The sequence below is a fragment of the Bos javanicus genome, chromosome 23 (genome assembly GCF_032452875.1).
Source record: "Bos javanicus breed banteng chromosome 23, ARS-OSU_banteng_1.0, whole genome shotgun sequence".
Lineage (NCBI taxonomy): Eukaryota > Metazoa > Chordata > Mammalia > Artiodactyla > Bovidae > Bos > Bos javanicus.
Window position 1 is genome coordinate 21,255,844 of NC_083890.1, and position 16,367 is coordinate 21,272,210.

Below are 16,367 nucleotides of genomic sequence, written 5' to 3' on the forward strand. Positions count from 1 at the left end.
TTGAAGTAGTTTCTGTTTAGTTTCTCTCAGTGAGAATTATATACATGATTTAAAAAAAAAAAAGCAGTGCACTGGAATGTATCACATTCAATTCATTGTGTGAACAATGCCTGCTCAGCATTTTCATTTGCAGAATCTTTGCAATAATTGACCCAACTATTGATCAAAATGATTAAGAACAAAACCCTACACCTTTCTTCAGAGGTAATTGCTTTGGTTTCCCATTTTCATTTCCAGCTCTGATATTATCCTCTTAGGGATTCACATAATAGGCATTTGAAAGATTTGTTGAATGAATTAATGGTCCCATACCTCCTATCACAGTGGGTAGTAAAACCTTTCTTATATAAGATGCTTTCCGCTAATGTGTAAACAAGCTAATGCGTTATTCTTTCCAGGTAACAAAATACTCAAATTCAGTTACAAGGCAGCAATTTTATTTCATATAACAATTTTAGAAGACCATTTAAGAATAGAGCTTATTTTGTGACTATAAGACCCTGGAACAGGCTGATAAGCAAATCTTGTGTCACCTTTTGCCACAATTGGGATTTATAAGCACAGTAGCTTTCTTCAGTGCTTTCTCAGGAAGATAGATTACCAGTGCCATGTGGATGGTTTCCATTAGGCTGATGAAATTTTTTCCAGAGACATTCTGTTCCTGTTGAATGAGGATGAATAGTTTTCCTGTTACAGGAATTTGGGGTAGGTCCCCGTGGTACTGAAACAACAGACGTGACCTTGAAAGGACAAAAATCTAAGATCTAGAATGCATATAAAATTCAAATTCTGACAAAATATTGTCACGATCCTTCGTGGTATATAGCTATCAGTACATTCGTTTTTAGATGCAGTCATTAAGTAACTGGGATTGCACCCAAAGTGTGAAAAGTTGACTCTGACTGGCTATCTGAAGGCAAGTGAAGCAAGAGAAGCAGCAAACTTTGTTTAGCTGATCTTTTGTCTTTAGAAAGTAATTTTATTTATGGCTTTGCTTAAAGTGATCATTTTTAACATAAGCAGCTCAGAAACCAAAGCTAAGCTAGAAAGCACTTCACAAAACTCTTATGTTTCATAAGTCAAAGGATTTTAAAAAGCAAGGTACCAGATTTGTTGCTCGTATACTCTGCTATATGATCAAGGAGTGAATCTTCTGCAGTCTCTAGTCTATCCATTATATTCCTTTTTTATTATATTTTAAATCTTATCTTTTCCTGTGAAAAATGCAATAAGTTTTATTAGAAAGTAACATTATTTGGTGGAGGGTGAAAGAGTGTTAGCTCTCTTTTTTTCTGGATGATATAAGAATTTAAGTTGGAATTTTCTCAAAGAATTTAAGTTGGAATATTGATAGATACAGATTTTTAAATAAAATTTTAGATATATTTTATCTTTAATGACTTTTCCCTGCTTTGTGTGTGTATATGTGCATATAGAGGGGTGCAAGTTATTTCTGTATTGAAAAATAATGAAAATACTTCAGAAGTCCTTTAGTGAAAATGATCATTAATAAGGGTTGGTAATTAAATTATAAAATTTAGCTAATATGTGAAATTACATATAAATAAATTATATATATATATTCTCTTTCCACAGTTCTGATCAGTTACCATGGTTTAATTAAATAACATCAATTTTCCAAAAAAAAAAAGTTTAAAGTTTCAATTATCTTGATAACTAGGAGAAATTCTATAAAAGTAAACACTTCACTGCTGAAATTTCACTCAATAGAAATTGCTTTTGAAAGGGCCCAGATGGTACGCTTAGCAGACAAAAACTCCAAACCAACCATCATAATTATGTGCAAAAAGTTAAGAGAATCATATCTGAGGAATTAAAGGAAGAGATGACAATATCTCACCAAATAGACAATACCAATAAGGAAATAAAAATAAGAAAAAAAGAACAAATAGAAATTTATCCAATGGATGCAAACTTGGTTTCATATCTGAAAAGTGATTAATGATATGATATCATATGACAATCTCAATAGATTTGATATTTAACAAAATTATCATTATTTTATGCTAAAAATACTGGGCAATCTAAGAATAACAGGGACTTCCTCAACCTGATAAAGGGCATCTGTGAAAACCCTACAGTAAACATCAGATTTAAAGGTGAAAAACCAAATACTTTTCTAAAAGTCAGGAATAAGTCAGACATTTACTCTTAACACTTCTATTTAACACTGTACTGGATGTTCTAGCCACAACAATTAGGTGAGAAATGGAAGAAACAAAACTAGCTTCATATGCAGATGAAAATACATATAGAAATTCCTAAGGAATCCACAAAACAAATACAACTTTAATTAAAACTAAAAAGAGACTTCAGTAAGGCTTCAGAATACAAGACTAATATACACACAAAATATGCTAGCAATTAAAAATTTGAAAATTAATTAACTTACTTACAATACTATTAAAATAAATAAAATATTTGGATCAAAGGCAGTAAGAGCAATGCATGATTGTACTCTGAAAACTACAAAATAATGTTACAAAATAAAGATTAAAATAAATGGCAAAAGATTCACATTCCTGGATAGGAGGTATCAATGTTGTTAAAATGTCAATAGTCCCCAAATTCAATCTACAGATTCAACATAGTCTCTATGAATATCCTTGCTGGCATTCCTCACAAACTGATAAATTAATTCTAAAACTCATATGAAAGTGCAAGGAGCCCAGAAAAGCTAAAATAATTTTGACAAAGAAAAATAATTTTAAAAGGCCCTTACTCGATGATTGCAAAGTCATGACAAAATTACAGTAAACAAAATAGTGTGATACTGCTATACAAATATGATAGTATATAACACATAGATCAATGGAAGAAAATTGAGAGCTTTGGAAATAAACCCTTACATTTAAGTTCAAATGATTTTTTAACAAGGGTGCCAAGACTATTCAATAGAGGAAGAATACTCTTTTCAACAAATGGTGTTGGGACAATTGATAACCGTACGCAAAGTAATGAAGTTAGATTTCACAGCATGTGAAAACTCAACTCCAAATGAATCAGTGATATAAGTGTAAATCAAAGATATAAAGCCCTAAGGAAAAAAAAGTAGGAGTACATTTTTGTGACTTGCGGTTAGGCAAAATTTCTTAGGTGTGACACCAAAAGGATAAACAACAATAGAAAAATAAAGACATAAATATGAAATAATCACAATTAAAACCTTACATGCTACAAATGTGTGACTTATCTTTCATCAAGGAAGTGAAAAGATAAATCACAGATTAGGAGAAAATATTTGCAAATCATATATCTTGTGGGATTTATATCTACGCTATGTAAAGAACCCTTTCACCTTAACAATAAAATGAAAAATAGCTTAATTTAAAAATGGGCAAAGGATTTGAATAGATATTTCTTCAAAGATGGTCTACAAATGGCCAAGAAGCACAATGACATTAACATTTGGGAAATGTGGATCAGAAGCACAGTGAAATACAGCTTCATACCCATTGTGTGTGTGTGTGTGTGTGAGTGTGTGTGTGTGTGTGAGTCGCTCAGTCATGTCTCACTTTTTGCGACTCCATGGACCATAGCCTGCCAGGCTCCTCTGCCCATGGGATTCTCCAGGCAAGAATACTGGAGTGGATTGCCATTCCCTTCTCCAGGTCATACCCATTTGGATGCCTATAATAAAAGAGTTAGACAGTAAAAAGAGTTGGCAAGGATGTTAAATCAGAATCTTCATATATTGGTGATTGGGATTAACTATGCTGTGGCTACTTTACAGAACAGTTAGAATGTTCCCTTAAAGGTTAAAAATAAAATTTTCATGTGAGCAATTCCACCATTAGTTATATATAAAGAGAACTGATGTGTATGTCCATATGAAATCTTGTACATGAATCAGCATAGCAGCATTATTCACAATAAAGAAGAATGGAAGCACCCCAACTATCAACTGATGAATGGGTAAACAAAATGTGGTATATCCACACCAAAGAATATTATTCAGCTTTAAAAAAGAAATCAAGTAATGCTAAATCCTACAACATGGATGGACTTTGGAAATATTATTCTAAGGTAAAGAAAATAGTCACAGGAAACTATGTTCTATATGATTCAATTTATATAGGGTGTCCATAATTTAAAGGCCATAGAGACACAAAGTATATTAGTTGTTGCCAGTGGCTGAGGACAGGGCATGTTGTGGAGGGTTCTGAGAAAAAGGAAAGTGAAGGATAATGGTTATATATTCATCTCTTAGGGGAGATGAATATATTTTAAAATTAGTGGTAATGCTTACATAACCTTGTAAATACACTGAAAAAGAATACATTGTATGCTTTATTTTTATTTAATTTTTTAAAGTTTTTTTTTTAATATGGACTATTTTTTTTAACTCCTTATTGAATTTGTTACAGCATTGTTTCTGCTGTTTTATGTTTTGTTTTGTTTTGTTTTGTTTTGGCCTGAAGGTAATTGGGATCTTAATTCCCCAATTAGGGATTGAAATTGCACTCCCTGAAGTGAAAGGTGGAAGTCTTAACCACTAGGGAAGGCCCCAAATTGTATGCTTTAAATCAGCTAATTGTATGATATTAGAATTATATTTCAATGAAATTAAAAAAAATTAGACTGTGGTATAGCTGTGCAAAGAAGAGAAGTGAAAAGCAAAGGAGAAAAGGAAAGATATAAACATCTGAATGCAGGGTTCCAAAGAATAGCAAGAAGAGATAAGAAAGCCTTCTTCAGCAATCAATGCAAAGAAATAGAGGAAAACAACAGAATGGGAAAGACTAGGGATCTCGTCAAGAAAATCAGAGATACCAAAGGGACATTTCATGCAAAGATGAGCTCGATAAAGGACAGAAATGGTATGGACCTAACAGAAGCAGAAGATATTAAGAAGAGACGGCAAGAATACACAGAAGAACTGTACAAAAAGATCTTCACGACCCAGATAATCACGATGGTGTGATCACTGACCTAGAGCCAGACATCCTGGAATGTGAAGTCAAGTGGGCCTTAGAAAGCATCACTACGAACAAAGCTAGTGGAGGTGATGGAATTCCAGTTGAGCTACTTCAAATCCTGAAAGATGATGCTGTGAAAGTGCTGCACTCAATATGCCAGCAAATTTGGAAAACTCAGCAGTGGCCATAGGACTGGAAAAGGTCAGTTTTCATTCCAATCCTAAAGAAAGGTAATGCCAAAGAATGCTCAAACTACCGCACAATTGCACTCATCTCACACGCTATTAAAGTAATGCTCAAAATTCTTCAAGCCAGGCTTCTGCAATATGTGAACCATGAACTTCCTGATGTTCAAGCTGGTTTTATAAAAGGCAGAGGAACCAGAGATCAAATTGACAACATCCACTGGGTCATGGAAAAAGCAAGAGAGTTCCAGAAAAGCATCTATTTCTGCTTTATTAACTATGCCAAAGCCTTTGACTGTGTGGATCACAATAAACTGTAGAAAATTCTGAAAGAGATGGGAATACCAGACCATCTGACCTGCCTCTTGAGAAATCTGTATGCAGGTCAGGAAGCAACAGTTAGAACTGGACATGGAACAACAGACTGATTCCAAATAAGAAAAGGAGTTCATCAAGGCTGTATATTGTCACCCTGTTTATTTAACTTATATGCAGAATACATCATGAGAAACACTGGACTGGAAGAAACACAAGCTGCAATCAAGATTGCCAGGAGAAATATCAATAACCTCAGATATGCAGATGACACCACCCTTATGGCAGAAAGTGAAGAGGAACTCAAAAGCCTCTTGATGAAAGTGAAAGTGGAGAGTGAAAAAGTTGGCTTCAAGCTCCACATTCAGAAAACGAAGATCATGCATCCGGTCCCACCACTTCATGGGAAATAGATGGGGAAACAGTGGAAACAGTGTCAGACTTTATTTTTCTGGGCTCCAAAATCACTACAGATGGTGACTGCAGCCATGAAATTAAAAGATGCTTACTCCTTGGAAGGAAAGTTATGACCAACCTAGACAGCATATTCAAAAGCAGAGACATTACTTTGCCAACAAAGGTTCGTCTAGTCAAGGCTATGGTTTTTCCTGTGGTCGTGTATGGATGTGAGAGTTGGATTGTGAAGAAGGCTGAGCGCCGAAGAATTGATGTTTTTGAAGTGTGGTGTTGGAGAAGACTCTTGAGAGTCCCTTGGACTGCAAGGCGATCCAACCAGTCCATTCTGAAGGAGATCAGCCCTGGGATTTCTTTGGAAGGAATGAAACTCCAGTACTTTGGCCACCTCATGGGAAGAGTTGACTCATTGGAAAAGACTCTGATGCTGGGAGGGATTGGGGGCAGGAGGAGAAAGGGACGACAGAGGATGAGATGGTTGGATGGCATCACTGACTCAATTGACGTGAGTCTGAGTGAACTCAGGGAGTTGGTGATGGACAGGGAGGCCTGGCGTGCTGCGATTCATGGGGTCGCAAAGAGTCGGACACGACTGAACGACTGATCTGATCTGATTGATTTCATCATTGGTCCAAGACTTATTTAGAAGAGATTGTTTTTGTGTGTGTGTGTGTGTGTTTTTCTTTCAGTTTTTAAGTTGATATGATACTTATTTATTTCTGGGATTATATTGCTTTTGGGGCAAATAATACCATGCTCACTACCTTCACTTTTCATTGATTTTTTTGGTGATTATTTATTTAGGTTTATCAAGTTGAGTTTTGTATCATGGACATTTGATTATAAGAGCATTCTTTTGGTATATGTAATATATATATGGATATATATTTATTAGTTCAATGAATCTCAGGATCAGCATCAAAATACACAAGTCACATTCTCATCAATTCTAATGACAAAGGTCTTGTTGCACTTGGTCTCTTTTTTAAATGAAATCTTTCTGAAATTCGAGTGGAATGTAGATTTAGATAATTACTCTATTAGGTCAACTTTATCAATAGTATTATTTGCCATACACATTGTCCACTTGATCTACTAATCACTGAGAAAGAAGTTATGTCAAATTTTCCTTCTCCTCTTTTGTTTGGCTGGAGATTTTCCATTTAAGATTTTTTAATAAAATTCCTAATCTGCTTGGGTCAGGCTCTTTCAGATTGGGGCTTAGTTTGTTCTGTTTGAAATGTTTTTGATGATTAGATTTATTTCTCCATTTTCAGGTGAGAAGGTGAATTAAGGTGTTTCCAATGGCTCAGTAATTTTTGTTTGGTGCTTTAATTTAAATTTGTGCCTGCACAGTTATCTATGGTATATGCTCCTTTTAAAATATACATGCCTCTAGATATCAGTCATCTTATTTTGGATACCAGAAAAACAATGTTGTTTAACAACAGAACTTACTTTATCTCTGTGAGTGCTGACCTATGCCAATTTTCAGGAAGAAAGCAAATTTGATCCTTGTCTTCCACACAACTTACACACATACTCCAACCTATGCTTTTATTTGATGCTATTGGAGTATGAATAATTTTCTCCCATTTCATTCTGAAAACTTTCACTGGGCCCAGAAGCTTCAAAGGTATTTTATTTCTGTTATCAACTTTCAATTTGGTTGAAATAAGTTTTTAAGAAGTTTACTTTTTCTCGTTTCTTTTATTTGGGGTTATAGTATGAGGTTTAAAATTTTCCTCACTTAAGCACAGATAGAATTGTATTCATTATTTGAGATTTTCCTTCCATTTCATAGGCATTAAGAAGTAGGGAAGACTATCAAATGCATTTTTGTAGTTATTAATATCTCTACCATTAAGGATTGATGTCTTTTTGTTTTTGTTTGTTTAGATGTTTATTTGGATGGGATTCAAAAGGAAGAGGTTTGGACAAAAATGAGATAAACATTTGCAGTTTTGAAAAAAACATTTTCTGTCTATTTGTATAAGTAACATATATGTTTGAAGCATTGGAACAATGACTCCCATCAGGACCTTGTGGAATAGTGAGGAAGGAGGATGAAGGAAATGATGTCAGAAGCTCCATCAACAACTGAATAGAGTAAGGATTTTAGAAGACATGATAGAGGGAGAAAAACTAGCTAGAAGCAGTTTATTACAACTATTATTTACAATAGTCTGGTCATGATCTGGAAGAAAGGGGCAGAGGCCAGAGACACAGAGGAGGGGGAATTATCAGGACCTGGAGACCATTTGTACTGGGGTAATTGAAGAGAGGGGAATAAGAAATAATCAACACTCTAACTGGGCAACTAGATGGACAATAGAGAAGACTGGAGAAGCGCAGGCTCGCAGCCTCAGAGGGCATTTAGGACGTCTGGAAGTGCTTTAAATTAACTTGATTGAATTTTTTCTTGCAAGTCAGAAATCTGTGCATGTATTATGGATAAGTACAACTTTTAATTGAATTAAATGACTATTCCTGGCCCTTAAAGCAAGAGGAAACAACAAAGCCTGCCTTCTGCTTTCAGCAATTTTCTGTGCCCAAAGCTGAAAACCAAGGGACAAAGGATTGTCCATAATTGAAGTGAGGAGATCCTGACTTCAGTGACCCTGACGCTGTAGCACTAAGGGGAATGATTTAAAAATTCTTTGGGGAAATGTTGATTTGCAATGTGGAGTTAATAAAGATGGACTAAAATGTCCCCACATGTTCTATACAATAGTCATCCATTACCCCAGAATTTCCCCTAATTGTGTATACTTGGAAGACAGTCAGTGCTATTTTTACCCATTGATGCATTTCCCCCCCCAGCTTCATTGTGATTCATTATGTGCTTTCCTTGGAGCAAATATAATTTGAGATTGAAATAGCCCTATTGAGAATGCTCACGTTAAGCATGAGCTATTTTTTGATATAGACTATCTGTTATAACTTAGGTAGAGTAACAGTTTTATGATCTTCACAGGCTTAAAGAGGCAGAAGACTTAACTGGAAGGACAAGTCACACAGGTAGACTAAAGTCTTGTGATGCAGTAAGGCTGGATGGAGACCCCAGAAGGCGGTGTTTGTGTCTACTTTAGACAAACCATTCACTGTGGATGGAACAAGCCACATAGATTCTAAGGTGTCCTTTATCCTCTCCCCACTCACCTAAATAATATTATAAAGGCTCCAACTTAAACACAGTTTACTCTGTGAAAACTATCTCTGTTGTCCCCCTCAAAGTGATGTCTGCTGCTGCTGCTGCTAAGTCACTTCAGTTGTGTCCAACTCTGTGCGACCCCATAGACGGCAGCCCACCAGGCTCCCCCGTCCCTTGGATTCTCCAGGCAAGAACACTGGAGTGGGTTGCCATTTCCTTCTCCAATGCATGAAAGTGAAAAGTGAAAGTGAAGTCGCTCGGTCATGTCCGACTCCTGGCGACCCCATGGACTGCAGCCCACTAGGCTCTTCCATCCATGGGATTTTCCAGGCAAGAGCACTGGAGTGGGGTGCCATTGCCTTCTCCTAAAGTGTTGTCTGTCTACCCTCAACTCAAAAAATATTTACTATTTGCCTCTCTCACTTGGTACTTGACAAAGGCTGGCTTTTATTGGTGGTTAAAGGGTTATGTTTGTTAATGGGTTATGTATGTACCTTAGGTTTCCTTAATGTGATGTTATTCATCAGTAAGACTTTAGGATCTCAGTTGCTTAAGGTACCTTAATCATAGCAGTTGCTTGATAAAACTTTGTTTGGTAGATGCTTACCACAAGAATGCAAATAACATTTAGTTTCACAAGAACTGCTTTCCATTTGCTTTACTACTAATGACGAGTGTGCTCTGAAAAAAAAATCTTATGAAATTCTGAACAATTGAAATATGCAGTTTATAGGGAATTTACGTATCTGTCCCTTCCATTAGTGAATATTTTAAGAGCAAGGATTACGTATCTGTCCCTTCCATTAGTGAATATTTTAAGAGCAAGGACTGATTCTCACTCATCTAATTTCCTCTTACTAAGGAGATATTCATAATTTGAATGATCCTTAATTTCCTGCAACTTACAGTCTGTGTGTTGGGGGAGATGGATAACAGCAATGGCAATAACAATACAACAATTTTTTGCAGATTATTATTGTAAACAAACAAAACCATGCCAATTAACTTGTGTGATTGGGGCAGGGGGTAAGTTTAGAAAGAAATGAGAAAGTAAGTAATACGGGGAAGATGAAATGGTTGGGTTAAGGAGGGCTCTATGTAGAGGTGGTATTTAATTTAAAAACTATTGAGTGAGGAGTGAGCTGATGAAAACAGTAAGGGAAATCATACATAAGATATTAAAGACAAGTTAACATCAGAGCAAGGGGCATAGGTGAGGTTAGAAAACTGTACTTTCATTAGCATTTCATAGTCAAAGTACCTAAAAAATGTATCTTAAAAACATAATAATGGGAGTAAATCATTTACAAACATAGTGGCTAGCAAAAGCAGTTAGGAACTGTGGTTTGTTTTTTGTTTGGGGAGGGATAGTCAGTGTTGATTTTTTAAAAAAATTTTGATTTATTTTTGAGCAGTCTTAGGTTCACAGCAAATTGAGAGGAAGATACTTAGAAATCTCCAATGTACTCTCTGTACCTACATGCACAGCCTCCTGTGTATCAGCACCCCCCACCAGACTGGTAAACTTGCCAGTTGAGCAAACTACATCGATAACCATTATCAGCCAGGGTCGACAGTTTACACTGAGGTTCACTCTTGGTATTGTTCATTCATTCTATGGGTTTGGATAAACATATAATGACACGTATTCACCATTATAACATCATACATAGTATTTTTGTCACCGGCAAAGCCCATTAACAATTCCTGGGAAATAAAAATGGAATCTGAGTAATAAAATTAAAAGTCTAATTTTTTTAAAATTCTTTTCCTCCAAGTGGAGCCTAGTTTCACTGGCTCCCAGGAAACCGCCAGCAGGGGCCTTGCACCTGGCCTTTCAGACCAGAGTTCCTGGAGGGAAGCGGCCGCATGGACACCTCCGCTCTCAGGGCTCTGTGCAAAGGCGCTGTGCATGACACCTCCGACCCAGACACCAACAGTGGGCTGTGCGTGGAGCCTGCACTGGGCCCTGCAGTCTGGAGCCATGAGCAGCCCAGGTGCACTGGCCTTGGGAGAATGCCACCCCCACCTCGCCGACCAGAACCCTATAAAGCAATCCAGAAGCCCTGCCCACGACCTTTCTGGGGGACCCTGCGTTCTAGAACTAAGTTGGGCCTCTCTGCTCTTTGACAATAAGGCTTTTCTTTGTTTCTGAATCCGACTCCAGCTCCTCCTACCGAGTCAAGCAACACCAGGCAGGAGAACCGTTTGCTGGGGCCTGACTCAGAAGGGTAAGTATTATTTTCACTGCCCTAAAAATCCTCTCTGCTCTACATATTTATTCATCCCACCTCCCACAACCCCTGGAAACCACTAGTCTCTCTAGTTTCCACATTTCTGCCTTTTCCAGAATGTTATATAATTGCAATCATGCAGTATGCAGTTTTTTTCAGATTGGTTTCTTTCACTTTGTAATAAACATTTAAGGTTCCCCCATGTCTTTTTGTGGTTCGGTAGTTCATTTCTTTTCAGTCAAATAAGGTTCCATTGTCTACATGCATCACAGTTTATTTATCCATTTATCTACTGAAGAACATTTTGGTTGCTTTTAAGTTTTAACAATTATGAACAAAGCTGCTATAAATACCCATGCCTAGGTTTTTGTATGAACATAGGTTTTCAATTTCTTTGAGTAAATACCGAGTTATTCAAAAGCTAGATATTATGTTAAGAGAATGTTTGTTTTTTTTAAGAAAGGGGTATTGATGTTGGTTTCCTAGGAGATAGGATTGTACATGGGGAGAGCTGATTGAGATGTTTACTCTTTTTGTAATTCAGCCTTTAATAATATTTAATTAATTTCTCTCTTCTGGCCTCTCATCTCCACTCTGAGTGAAGTGTCCTTTCTTCAAGTTTCACAAAGATTAGCAGGTGTCGTGTAATAAACTTAGTTTGTATATGGGGACTCAGATAATGGAGGCTAACCTAGTGGCTCAGCCCATATCAAAATCTAAACCTGAGTCAGCCTGGCCTTACAGGAAACACCTGTCAGAGAATCATACTATTCACAATCTCCAACTCAACTCTAGCCAACTTACTTTACCCTAGAAAATAGGACCTGCTAGACTTATAAGGAAATCCCTGACACCCTAGCCAATCATACTTTCTTTCTGAACTGCCTCTTCTAACTCTGAAAAACTCACTATTTCCCCAAACCCTTCAGCAATAGTGTATCACTGCTTGTGAGGCTTTGAGCTTTCCCTATCCCGGGACGTTTTCCTGGAATAAAGAATATCAAATTTGTTACTAAACTGTTTTAGCTTTGTCAGTTGACACCTGTTTACCACCCCCTTCCTGGTTATTTCTGCCTTTCATTGTCTTTAACTACTTTATAATGCTGCTCATTATAGTAAGCTGATCATAGTGAAAATGATTCCTGTCCATTGGAATATAAATTGTCTATGGTGGAGATATAACTGATTACTTCCCTGTGGTTTTACAACTCTTTGCAAATTTGTTTTTTGATTGTCTACAATCAGAATTCTTTAAATTCTTTACATTATATTACATCATGATTTACATGTCCACTTATTATTTAATGAATTAAATACAATCTTTGACTGTTTTTTAATATTTTTATGAGATGAGAGTTATGAATTAAACTTATTAATTATCTTTTAATGGTGTTTTCTCACAATTTATTAATATTCTTACAACATACATGTTTTACTTCATCATACTAACTTATTTCTTTACTAAAACTTATTTTAAATTTGTTTTTGGGTTTCGAAGTCATTGTAGTTTTAAAACCATATTAAACATGATTCTTAAGTATTTTAGTTAGCTACGAAATACCCATTTAAATCACACTGTAGCTAAACTTTATTAGTTTTTTAGATTAGGTTCAAGATCATGGATATGGGAGGCAATATAATTGAGAAAGAAAGATGTAGAGAGAAAATATAAATACTCTCTCCTTTCCTGGTAGGGAGGGGTAATCCCAAGCAAATTTTCAAATTGTAAGAGTTTGTTTTGGCAAACCTCACCTTCCTGTACTCATTCATTTTCTTCATATCATTCCTGGCAATTTATCCTTTTTTTTTTTAGCAGTCACCAACACTCCAGCTTTAACACTGTGGCTTTTGTTGTTGTTGTTGCTGCTAAGTTTCAGAATGTATTCTAATTCAATCAACATTTATTTAAAGAGCAACATTAGAATAGCTACACATCCAAGATATAATCTTTGCTTCAATTGCTTTTTTAATTCAATTTAAAGCTTTTTAAGTATTTTAAAAATTTTGTAGACACCCTCCCTCCCCGGCCCAAAAAAATAAACAAATCCAAGCACTTCACTAGCCTTTGGTCTGTCCTTTTGAGGCCTCTTGTACTTGTTCCCAGGATAATTTATATATTAAATATAAAATCTTTGCTAATGAGATCAGTTGCTTTTGTTAGTATTTCAGCATTTAGAAACTTGGAACAAAGTAATGTAAAAGCTGACTTGGGAGAAGATGCTCCCTATTTACAGTCCAGTTCACCCCAAAAGAATTATTTTCTGCTGCTCACCTTAAACTATGCCTGCTTTTAACTGAAATCATTCTTGACTGTTCTGTGCTTGCATGAACGGACAAACACTCAGCTGAATAAAAACTGTGACAGGTACAAAACCTGTAAAATTAACAAGACAGAACATGCCATTAAGTTTTAATCCCTTTAAGGACAGACAATTTCTTGGGAAACACCATGAAATAGTAAGTCATACTTTTAAAAACTCTTGTTAACTTCGTTTGCATCACGGTAACTTGCATGATATCCAGGGATGTCACATGACGCAAGTGATGTAGGTCAAACATAAATTTGGAAAACAGTATTTTAACAGGATGCTGTCAAGCAAAAGGCAGAACGGAACTGTACATAAACTCTACTCCAGTTGGTAAATGTCTTATTCATGGACATGGATCTGGGAGTACAGACTAACAATTCTAAGCCTACTTGTGTATATACTGGGAATGTCCAAAAGAATAAATGAATGGATGCTGTATGTTGAGGGGCTGATGAATGATCCAGATGTTGATACAGACATAATTGTGGAAAATGTGTATAAAAATGGATTGGTAAGCACACGTGCATTTTCTAGCTCGGTCTGTCAAGAAGGCCTAGGAGCAGTGACATCTAAGTAGCAACAAGCACCCTTGGTATTGCTGGGAAGGGGAAAAATTCTGCCTCAACCTTGCTTGAATTTTGTAGCTGGACAAATAATAGAATTGATAAAAGGAAGATTAACAGAAAAAAAGCAAATTTTAATTCATGTGCACAGAGGTCTTAAAGATATGGGACATAAGAGGTGGCAAAAGCAGGCAAATTTTATACTTTCTTAGACAAAGCAGGAAGAAATTTGAGAGGAATTGACAAGACAAAGAAACTTGGGCTTTGGGTATTTAATCAATAAGGAATTTAAATCTGGGCTTGGGTAGGAGAAGGAAATGGCAACCCACTCCAGTGTTCTTGCCTGGAGAATCCCAGGGACGGGGGAGCCTGATGGGCTGCCGTCTATGGGGTCGCACAGAGTCGGACACGACTGAAGCGACTTAGCAGCAGCAGCAGTAAATTACTAAAGAACCAAGGCTTGTTTGTTCTGACTTCCCTCAACACCCTGAATTCCCTACTGGTGATAAAGATGTTTGTCTACCTCCGGGTACATGGAGTGCACCTTTTATGAGAAAGATTTATTTCCTGCTTTCAAAGAGGCAGAGAGAAGGGTCAAAATTTCCTTCTTGCACTGGCTATTTCTAAGGAACTTTGATTCAAAACAATATGCCACTGAAGCATATTTTGGGGTGGACTACCTTGGGCCCCAACAGCATCCAGATCTTGATTTCCTAAATACCTCTTGAGAAACCTATATGCAGGTCAGGAAGCAACAGTTAGAACTGGGCATGGAACAGACTGGTTCCAAAAAAGAAAAGGAGTACGTCAAGGCTGTATATTGTCACCCTGATTATTTAACTCATATGCAGAGTACCTCATGAGAAACGCTGGGCTGGAAGAAGCACAAGCTGGAATCAAGATTGCCAGTAGAAATATCAATAACCTCAGATATGCAGATGACACCACCCTTATGGCAGAAGGTGAAGAGGAACTAAAAAGCCTCTTGATGAAAGTGAAAGAAGAAAGTGAAAAAGTTAGCTTGAAGCTCAACATTCAGAAAACGAAGATCATGGCCTCTGGTTCCATCGCTTCATGACAAATAGATGGGGAAACAGTGGAAACAGCGGCTGACTGTATTTTGGGGGGCTCCAAAATCACTGCAGATGGTGATTGGAGCCATGAAATTAAAAGACGCTTACTCCTTGGAAGGAAAGTTATGACCAACATAGCATATTAAAAAGCAGAGATATTACTTTGCAACAAAGGTCCGACTAGTCAAGGCTATGGTTTTTCCAGTGGTCATGTACGGGTGTGAGAGTTGGACTGTGAAGAAAGCTGAGTGCTGAAGAATTGCTGCTTTTGAACTGTGGTGTTTGAGAAGACTCTTGAGAGTCCCTTGGACTGCAAGGAGATCCAACCAGTCCATCCTAAAGGAGGTCAGTCCTGGGTGTGCTTCGGAAGGACTGATGCTAAAGCTGAAACTCCAGTACTTTGGCCACCTCATGCGAAGTGTTGACTCATTGGAAAAGACTCTGATGCTGGGAGGGAGTGGGGGCAGGAGGAGAAGGGGACAACAGAGAATGAGATGGCTGGATGGCATCACTGACTCGATGGACATGAGTTTGGGTAAACTCCGGGAGTTGGTGATGGACAGGGAGGACTGGCGTGCTGTGATTCATGGGGTTGCAAAGAGTCGGACATGACTGAGCAACTAAACTGAACTGAACTGAGGCTTCTTAAAGGCTTCCTAAAGAAATGGCTGATTCCATGGCAGGAGCAGAGAAAACATCTGATGAATTTAGAATCTGGTAATTCCAGAAAGCAAAAAAGCTCTCAAAAAACAAAAGTACTTGCCAAAGGGACTTAATAGTCAATCTGAAACAAACAGAAACTAAAAAACAAAACAAAACAAAAAACCCAACCAAATAAAGAGAAAACTCCCAATGGTCAAAGTTGAAGCAATTTGAGCAACAAAATAAATAATGTGGCATTAGATTATAATCCAGAGTACAAACTAAATATGCATGAATCCATACTGATATTAAAAAAATTGCGTAAATAAGTAAATGGGGAGAAGGAACAGATTTTCCAGGATGGGGAACACATGTATACATGTGGTGGATTCATTTTGATATTTGGCAAAACTAATACAATTATGTAAAGTTTAAAAATTAAATAAAATTTAAAAAAAAAGAAAAAAATAATTTAGATATTCTGCTCGCCAGGAGGTAAAGCAGACCTCTACAGCTCTCCTACTTCCTTGAGTGTGGG